We start from the raw sequence: 10,470 nt of genomic DNA, 5'->3' as shown, positions 1-10,470 counted from the left end.
ATTTGGGGATGTTCTTAGAATAAGTGTCAGATGAAAATTTTCTTTAATGGCTTATCTAACTGTAGATACCAAGTAGGAAGCCAGAACATTTCAGGGTATAGTGAGACTTGGACGTGTCCTATCCATCATTTCAGTCACTGTCCGCTTCATAAGCAATTCCATCAAAATTCTCTAGAATGTTAGAGCTAGAAGAAACTTTAAAGGTCTGAAATTGACTCACTTGTTTGAGATGAGAAAAAAATTAAGCTCAGAGAGACTTGTCCAGGATTCCAAATGTCTGAATCTTGAATCCAAGCCTCTGGATTCCCACTTCACTATTATCCACTAGCACTATGCTTTCTCTATTTAATAATGTATTCTATGACAGGAAATCAGTAATAGCGTTAGTACTGCATTGTAACTTGTCAACCAGCATCAAAGTGATGCTGTCTGCACTACCTCTCAGAGTATTCAGAATTTTAGATCTGGTAGGAAACAAGAATAGGGGTAAATATCCGGTAGCTTCTTACTGTTTACAAAGCACATTCATGAACCTACCTTATTTAATCCTCATGACACAGGAGTTAGGACTAGATTTGGTAAAGTTTGTTGATATGTTTCCCCTCTTCTTCCCCTCTTTAAAATTAATAAATTGACGTAGACTTTAGAAAGGAATCTAAATATCAGCTTTATCATAATTGGGCTTTTATATTCTCCTTAGATTGAATGTAACCAACCAAAACCACAGACTTCCCCTGCAGGGGCTGTGCAGAGGGTGGCATTCCACAAGACTGACCAGAACACACCATAGATCCAAAGGAGAGCAGGTCAAATCGTAGTGCTGCCCAAAAGAGAAAGCTGGAAAGATTATCTTCAGTCTTTCGCCATCTAAACAGATGAATTAGTCTTTCTCCGACTGAAAGGAAGAAGATGCTAGAAGGCTTTCTTCTGGGCAGCTGTTCCCAATTCTGGTTGCACATTAGAGTCATTATGGGAGCTTGCAAACATATAAATGCATGGACCCCCATCTCCAGACCAACTGAAACCTGATCTCTCGAGATGGAATCTGAGCATCAATAGTTGTGGAAGCTCCCAAGTTGCAGGTGACTCAGTTGCCCATCAAGGGTGATAATTCACAAGTGAAAGTCACATCGTGGTAACTTGATGTCAAAAACCCCAGGGGACTGGGGTTTTTAACACCTGAAGAAATGGGCCCAAAGTGATGAAGTGAGGTGCCCAAGTTCTCTTAGATAAATAGTGACAGCTGGGGCTAGAATCCATTGTGTGTGTGTATGTGTGTGTGTGTTTATTTGAACACCTGTTTTTGACCAGGCACTGAATGCTAATCCAATGTTCTTTGCTTCTTGACAATCTCTTTCTTTTCTAAACTGAAAGGACTTGGAGGATGTAAGATGGTATATTCAAGTGGATTGGTCATACTGAACCCAGCTTCAGCTACATCAGAGTGTCTACTGAGTCGTGGAATACAAAAGAAGCAATCAGATCAACTTTATTAGTAAAAGTCATGAAAGGATGGCTTGGTCAAATATTTTAGGTTATAGCCACAAGGCAAGAGATAGACTTTCCACGGGTGAGGAAAAACTTAGCAAGTTGTGTACTGGTTCTTTTGACCACAGATAAACACACAGCTAACATTCTAAGCTGTGGTGAGGAACAGATTGAAATTACCAGGAGAGAGAAGAAAATGTAGACATCTGCCCAAAGGAAAGCACTATAGTCAATCCATAATCATAGACTCCATGATAGGAAAGTAATTCAACTCAACTACACATTTTTATAAGCACTACACATAATTTCAACTGCAGTTTCTTTTACATCTAGCTAAGATCATAGCTAGATGTAAAAGAAACTTTATGAGACCATATGATTATTTTACTGCTTAAATTGGGATAATAAGGCACTCTTAAGGTCTTTGTAAATATGGAAGATTTAAATAGAAAAGTAAACTTATTCATGAAGCCATGGAAACTCATGGAAAAGAAAATATTCTTAAATGTGATTATGAGTATTTTCTTCCTACAAATTAAGACTGGGTATAAAATGTTGCTTTGGGTGTTTTAAAAGCTGAACTAAATGAAGAAACATGAAATAAGTTTAACTTGGAAATTAAGCTAATGTTATAACTATAAAGCTAAAATTTTATAAGTTTGTTATTATTTAACAAAAATTTCAACTTCTTATAACCTTGACAGTAGTCTCCGAAGTTCTTCCTAATTTTAAATCCAGTTATCCTGTGCTCAAAACTCCTTTCCGTTTTAGTAGCTCTCAAATATTTTTAAGTTCTTGCTTCACTCCCTATACCCTTTTTAATCATCTCTATGTAGGTCTTTTCATCTTTCCTCCTAGGCCAATGCACATTCAGCCAGGGAAAGGGTTAGTAATGAGTTACCCCTGAATCTGCAATTAAAATTCTACCATTTATATAACTTAACAAGGATTTGTTGTAGTGGATAATATGTCAATAGACATCTTTGAAACAGTCAACAATCTTTTTTATTTCTGCTGAGGGCAGGATGGTATACAAAAAAGGCATGTGTGCAACTGACTAATGGATAAGAAGGAATCAGAAAAATAGCAAGTGCATATGACTTAGGCTGTGGCATAATTACAATCAATTTTTAACGCTGGCTTGCTATAGGAATTTCTCTCTGAGTCTAAGTAATCACAGAACCAAAGATGTAGCATTGAGAGTTTGAGAAGTCATCATCACACCATTTTACACAGTGGACAATTAAATTATCAGGGTGAGAACCCCTCTTATCTTTAAATACCTCAGAGAAGATTTTACTTCTTTAGCAATTGTGAAGATTAACAACCTTAAAGGAAGTGTTCCATAAGGTTCTTGTGATGGGTGCTGGCCAGATTAGATATGGAGACAACTTTTAAATCATTTATGTCAGCATAGAGGCACAGTGATGCTAATCATACAAGACTGTAAGAGTGTGTGTGTGTGTGTGTGTGTGTGTGTGTGCCCCTGTGCATATACAGGCACACAAGTACAAGCATGATGCCCATGATACTGTTTTTGTGCCTCTGGCTCCAAAATGTCACCACTTCCTTCCTCTTAGCACTTTCTCTCTGTCCTTTCTTTCAGTCCAAAATTCCTCCCACCACTCTAAAAGCCAATGTTCAACCATCCCTACCTTGTGTTTGTGCAACACCTATTAAGAAGAGAAAAATGAGAAAACAACAGGATCACAGCTCTATGCAGTTGAGACATAAGTCAATAATATAAGAACTGGACATTAAGCTGTGGTTAGTTGAGAAAAGAGAATTCTTCACAGTGAAGTTTTCAACTTTGACACTAAAAAGCAACCAGACCAGTGTAGATTCAGCAGTTGATGTATCTAGGAGGAAAGAAGGACAAGATGCTTCTAGAACACTCCTGGCTGAGTGTTTCATGGATGCCCCAGTAAGGAAGGCTGGTGATTGATACCTGAACCACAGTCAAGTTATGCAATATTATTTGTAAGTTGCTACATATAGATATGTACATGTTAATTGTTGTAAACTTATCCCAAAGATTCACTCTTTTACATATTTTTTGTTATCCTTATAAATTTGTTATCCTTATAAATATCCTTATAAAGAGATGTAATATCATCTCTTCAAGGTGCTATTAAGGAGGAACTTAGGGGTGCCTGGGTGGCTCAGTTGGTTAAGCGACTACCTCCAGCTCAGGTCATGATCCCGGAGTCCCAGAATGGAGTCCTGCATTGGGCTGCCACTCAGTGGGGAGTCTGCTTCTCTCTCTGACCCTCTCTCCTCTCATGCTCTCTCTCACTCCCTCTCTCTCTCAAATAAATAAATAAAATCTTTTTTTTAAAGGAGAGGAACTTTGAATTGGGTCAAATCAGTATTTATATTCAGATAAGACCAAATCCTTATACAATCCCACATATACATACACACAGGTACCCATGCAAATACACACATCTGCACACCCAAAGATTGACGTTTGATCACTGAACACAAAAAGTAAAGATGTGTCTGTCACTTTCACCTACCCATGTTGCCCATAGAGGAATAAATGATCTGCTAGATGATCCTGCCGGCAGCGCTGGGCTTACTGTGTGATAGGATCGTTGTTGTTGTGTGTTTTTTCCCTCTTTCGGAAGATGCAGTGCCAAAGCCATCATCACAGCAAAGGCCAAGATGTAGATCCAACATAAAGCAGATGTTTATTTTCTCAAATCAGGATGTGAAGTGATCTGCTTATCATTAATAAACCTATTACTCCAATAAGGGTCATTTTCCTGTGTGTGCCCTTTTGCCCTAGATAGCTAGCATTGAATCTCTTTTCTCTCTGCAACTGTGCATAAGGGCAAGATTAGGCAGTCATTCATATACTAACATCCAGAAATACAGGCCCATGGGTACACGCCTCATAAAATTAGGCAGTTAGGAAAGTAAAAAGGTCGTTAGACACACACACACTGACTTAAGGAAATCCCTTGGTACTAAGAACTAGTATTCAAAAGATAGCTGCATCACTAAAGATTTTTGGCACTGGGGTCTTGCTTTCCTTTCTTTTCTTCCTCTTCATTCTCTTATTCCCCTCAATCTCCTTTTCTTCCTGTTCATTCTCTTCTTTTCCCTTCTCCATTGTAACCACGATGTGTAGTTCACAGAATTAGATATGGAGGTCAAGAGGAACTCATACCGTCTGAGGGCTTACTAAGTAGTTGAGTTAAGGACCGGAACACAAAGATGGCATTTTGAGTACAGTTGCTTTCTCTCCAACTAGCAACTCTAATATTTTATCAAATGGCAGCTAAGACCTATGGGTGTATGAATAAATGTGAGCCTCTGGGCAGTGTATGAGTTTGGAGGGGAGAAAGGGTTCCAGGATTTGCCTACCAAGACTATAAGACAGACCACCACTGGACGGGCCCAGGACAAAAACAAACCAGTAAATCCAGGGGAAACTTGGCTTTCTGCAGTCTTGTAGGTCCGGAGAGTAAAGGTTGATTTCAGCTCTACATGAATGTTTGGCTTTTTTCAGGTCCCCAACAGACAAGAAGGAACTGAATGGTGAGCTCAGAGGCTGAGAAAATCCATAAAGACAGGGAGAAAAGTATCTTCTTCCCTGCTTCAGTAAAAGTCTTATGAACCATTTATCTCTACACAATCAGCTCAAACAACATCCACCATACTATGCTGGTTGCTTCTTAAGATATTCCATAGCCAGATCTGAGCCCCACTGAGTCAACAAAGGAAATAACAATACATCCAAAGGGACTCAGTGGCAGAGAGGAAGATCAATCAGAACAGACAAAACAAATACCAAGAAGATACAAGTGCAAGAAGAAAGAAAAACCTGTGGCACTAAAAAGGGAAAGAGAGAGAAAGAAGAGAGTGATGGAGGGAATCAGAGGGGGAGGAAGAATGGGAGGAAGGGAGGCATTAGGAAATGGAAGAAAAAAAGAAAGGGTGTTTTTTGTTTTTTGTTTTTTTAAATAATACTATATACATAGATGAAAGGAGAGAATGATTTCTGTTGAAACCTAAGTTAGGGGGGCCTAGGTGACTCAGTCGTTAAGTGTCTGCCTTCCGCTCAGACCATGACCCCAGGGTCCTGGGATGGAGACCCGCATGGAGCCCCGCAGTGGGTTCCCTGCTCAGTGGGGGAAGCCTGCTTCTCCCTCTCCCACTCCCCCTAGTTATATTCCCTCTCTCATTGTCTCTCTTTTTCTGTCAAATAAATAAAATCTTAAAAAAAAGAAAAAAGAAACCTAAATTAATCTAGAAGATCAAATGGAGAAAATAACTCAAAGCACAGAGCAAAGATAAAAAGTGCCTAAAATCATGAGCAAGAAGATGAGAGATTTGATACATTCCAGAGACTTAACATACAACCTAGGAAATCTAGATGGAGGAGAAGGTACATTTGGAGGAAAGGCAATAATTAAACATAAAAAAGGATAAAGCTTTTTTAGACCAAGAAATACCTGAATCTAGAGATTGAATGGAGTCTGCAAGTTCCAGACTGAACTGATGAAAACACACACACACACACACACACACACACACACACACCCCTTAGGAACATCCTGGTAAAGTTTTTGAACTCAAGGGGGTCAAATTTTTTTTTAAGAGCTTCCACATAGAAAGTTGCCTTATGATAAAGAAAACAGAATCAGACCTCTCTTCCCCCTCACCAGCAACTGGAAGTAAATGGAATAACATCTGCAGAGTCCCGATAGCAAACGACTGCTCCTCCAGAATTCCATGACCAGCCAAGACCTAATTCAGATGCCACAGTGAAAGAAACTTGCAGATACGTAAGAAGACAGGAAATAATACTCATATTTTCTCACTAAAGAAAATAGTTAAGAAGGGAATCTAACCAGACAACAGAGTCCAAGATGAAAGAAAAGGGAATGGTAGTGAGTATAGGGTGGCTCAGTGGGTTAGGCCGCTGCCTTCGGCTCAGGTCATGATCTCAGGGTCCTGGGATCGAGTCCCACATCAGGCTCTCTCCTCAGCAGGGGGCCTGCTTCCCTTCCTCTCTATCTGCCTGCTTCTCTGCCTACTTGTGATCTCTGTCAAATAAATAAATAAAATCTTTTAAAAAAATTTAAAATAAATAGTTCAATATAAAGACATCTAGATATATTTTTTTAAAAAGGATAGATAGATAGATAGATAATCATAGGCTAAGCAACGTGCAAACTGTTACAAAAAACAAAGAGCAGCTTTGAAAATCTCCTGAGTGGACAAAACCAAGTTAATCATACAAAGGTTAATTTAGCTTATTTTGCAATAGTAACTTGACCTGGGTCATTTCTTGCTTATGCCTCTGGAAATCATAAACAAAACTTGAACTGTTTGCCAGAGTGGATCTGAGGTGACCATTGATCAATTCCATATCATACAAGAGGATTCTAGGGACGCCTGTGTGCCTCAGTCGGTTGGTGCCTGCCTTCCGCTCAGGTCATGATCCCAGGGTCCTGCGACTGAGACCATCCCCTGTCAGGCTCCCTGCTTATCGGGGAGTCTGCTTCTCTCTCTCCTTCTGCCACTACCCCTGCTTGTGCTCTCTCTCTCTCACTCTCTCTCTCTCTCAAATAAATAAAATCTTTTTAAAAAAAGATTATTATAACCAATTGCTGTGAAGAATAAACAATCACTGCTTTCTCACTACATAAGCTGCTTTTTAACAATATACCCCTGAGCCTTATTTCATATTTTGGTTTAAGTGTTCCCATTTTGCAAACTGTCTTTTTGGTATGTGCACTATAAACTTTTACTAACTACTACTTCAACGATTCACTGGTTTTTCTTCTGTCATTTTTTAACTTTTGCTAAGTATATAATCCAAACAAATAACATCCCAAAAGGCAAAAAATTATAAGAAGTACAAGAAAAATTTGATAAAATGGAGTTTTAACAGAAGAGCTTAACACTTTACTTCAGAATTAGACAAATCTGGTATATAACAAACATGGGATGACATAGGAATTGAATAATACAATTAATAAACTTGAAGTAATAGCTCTGTATAGAATCTAATATCCCTCAAACAAGCAACAGAACATTTTGGGGGTACCTATAGAATATTTACAAAAATCACTAATATTTGACCACAAAGAAAACTATGACAGAGTCTAAAAACTGCATTCCCTTAATTCAATAAAGTTGAAAATAATGTAAGGGTGACTAAAAACCATATACAGAGGAAATTAAAACAAAATTATAAAGTATCTCTAAAGTAATGAAAAAGAGAATACTTTTTACCAAAACCCAAACGTCAAGTGGAAACTGTACTCAGAAGAAAATATGAAGCTTACCTATATACCTTAAATGTTGTCATTATTAAAGAAAATATCAAGAATAGGGACGCCTGGGTGGCTCAGTTGGTTGGACGACTGCCTTCGGCTCAGGGCGTGATCCTGGAGTCCTCGGATCGAGTCCCGCATCGGGCTCCCAGCTCCATGGGGAGTCTGCTTCGCTCTCTGACCTTCTCCTCGCTCGTGCTCTCTCTCACTGTCTCTCTCTCTCTCAAATAAATAAATAAAATCTTTAAAAAAAAAAAAAGAAAAAGAAAATATCAAGAATAAAGTTCATTTTTATCTTAAGAAATTAAACAAAAGTAACAAAGTAAACAAGAAGAAATTAGGAAGAAGGAATGAATCAAGATTAGAGCTAAAATGAAAGTAATAGAAAAGAGGTAGAAAATACAAGTAAGTATAAATGTCCTCCTTTGCAAAAAAAGAGTAAGATCTGACCTGTATTAAGAAAAAAAAGTGAACAAAAAGAAAATAATTATGAATTCTATAGGAAATGACAAGTAGAAGAGAAAGTAAAAGTATAATAAGAGAAACTTGTGTCAACAAACTGGATTCCTAAGGAAAACTGTTGATTTCCTAGTAAAAATACAGATAACCAAAATGGATCCTGAAATAGGAAAAATATTTTAAAAAAACCATCTACCATAGAAACACTTAAAATCATACTTAAAAACTTTACATTGGAAAGTGATGAATCACTAAATTCTACCCCTTAAACTAATGCTGCACTGTATATTAACTAACTTGAATTTAAATAAAATCTTGGAAGAAAAAAAGCTGGGGGAAAGAAACCCAAATGTTGCATTGGAAAGGACCCCAGGATTACATGAGTTCATAGCTGAGTTTAAGTCGACCATTACAAAATTATGATATTTTATTATATTTTATATTATGTATTTTATATAGTTTTCTATTATATATTATAAATACTATATTATATATATTACATTTTATGATATTCAAAGCCTAGAGAAAAAATAATGTGACTCTGCATTTTAAGAGAAAAAAATGGGACTCTCTTCACCAAAACTTGGTATTGTTGGCATATTTCAACTAATCTAAGATGCCAATGATTGTAAAATTCAAATTATCTTAGGTATTTGAATAGTATTTTAAAAAAATAGTATTTTAAAAAAAATACTCTTGTAACTAGCACTTACAGTTTATTTTAAATTTTAAATTTATGGAAAGCGCTGCTTTAGTCTTATTTTAAAAGATTATTTGTCAACATGCCTGAGTGGCTCAGATTGTTAAAGCATCTGCCTTGGCTCAGGTCATGACCTGTAGGTCCTGGGATGAGCCATGCCTGGGGCTCCCAGTCAGCGAGGAGTCTGCTTCTTCCTCTTCCTCTGCCTCTCCCCCTGCGTGTGCTTTCTCTGTCTCTGTCTCTCTCTGTGTCTCAAATAACTAAGTACATATTTAAAAAATAAAACTAAAAGATTATTTATCTTCTATCAGTCTTGTACATTCATTAAAAAAAAAAAGAAGAAGCTATCTTCATACTCATACTCAAGCTTTTCTGGATCATTTTCAACTCAGGGCTGCTGATAACCCTTTTTTTTTTCCCATTCAATATTGTCCTCCCTACCTTCACAAGTATTGGCAATGCTGCCTTTCCTGCAAGAAGGTCCATTATTGTGTCTGGGTTTGGGTTTTTTTTGTTTTTTGTTTGTTTGTTTGTTGGTTGGTCTTTTTCCAAGTGCGGATATTCCCTTGACGTTCACTAGTTTAGTGCCATAGCTTTCTTACTCTTGATGCAGGTGTCAGTGGAAGGTTTTAGACAAGTTCACACAGGAATAGGTGTGGGCAAAGTCAGCTGTGTCATGGCTTAGGTCTGGCGGACAGCAACTGTCAGCCACATCTTATTTCCAAGATACTGAAATATGAGAAAATAAACCTTACCAAATCGGTGAAAAAGAGTAGTACAAAAACCAGAAAACTACACATTAGGCTCATATGTGGCATACACGTGAACACATTCCAGATAAGGTATTAGCAACCAGAATCCTGCAGGCCAACCAAAGAATAATGGCCAAACACTAGACCCTCAATTCTGAGGAGCAGTTGGGATCATTAACAGGAAGAAAACTGAGTGAAGAGAGTCAAGCCACGACTAGCGTGGTGCTGGTATCACTTTTTTAGAAAAACAGTACGTAACCAGAAGCGCAATCCTAGTTCAGTTGTTGAGTATCCGTGTGATTTGGACTGTACACATCCCTCCCTGGGTCTCCGTGTCCTCAAGTCAGGGAGGGCAGGCATACCCAGGCTCTTTTTATGCTCTGGTCTTCCGGGCATCCCTGGGTCTAGGACAGCATCTCATCCACCAGGAATCCAGCCCGGGTTTTGTGTGGAACTCTGTGCCAGTCAAACCCTTGGTTACTCAGGTAGAAAACTGGTCCCACTGCCCAATAAAATCTCCTGCTCTTTAATTTCACACAACAGTGCTGAGTCTAATCACAACTCGGGTGGAAATAAAAAATTACCAGGCTCCCCTCCCCAACTTATTCCAGACAAACATGCATGTCCTGGCTCCTTTCTGAACCCCCCATAAAAGCCTCAGTCAGCCTCCTGCGCAATAGAGCTTCAGGCAGTCAAGACAAGGCCTTGAACTTCATTTTACTGCCGCCTCAGAGCGCTCTCACACATCCACTCTCTCTTCCTGTAGCTCTTTATTTTC

This window comes from Neovison vison, chromosome 6 (assembly GCF_020171115.1).
Source record: "Neovison vison isolate M4711 chromosome 6, ASM_NN_V1, whole genome shotgun sequence".
NCBI classification, from domain to species: domain Eukaryota; kingdom Metazoa; phylum Chordata; class Mammalia; order Carnivora; family Mustelidae; genus Neogale; species Neogale vison.
Note: the sequence above shows the minus strand (reverse complement) of the source record.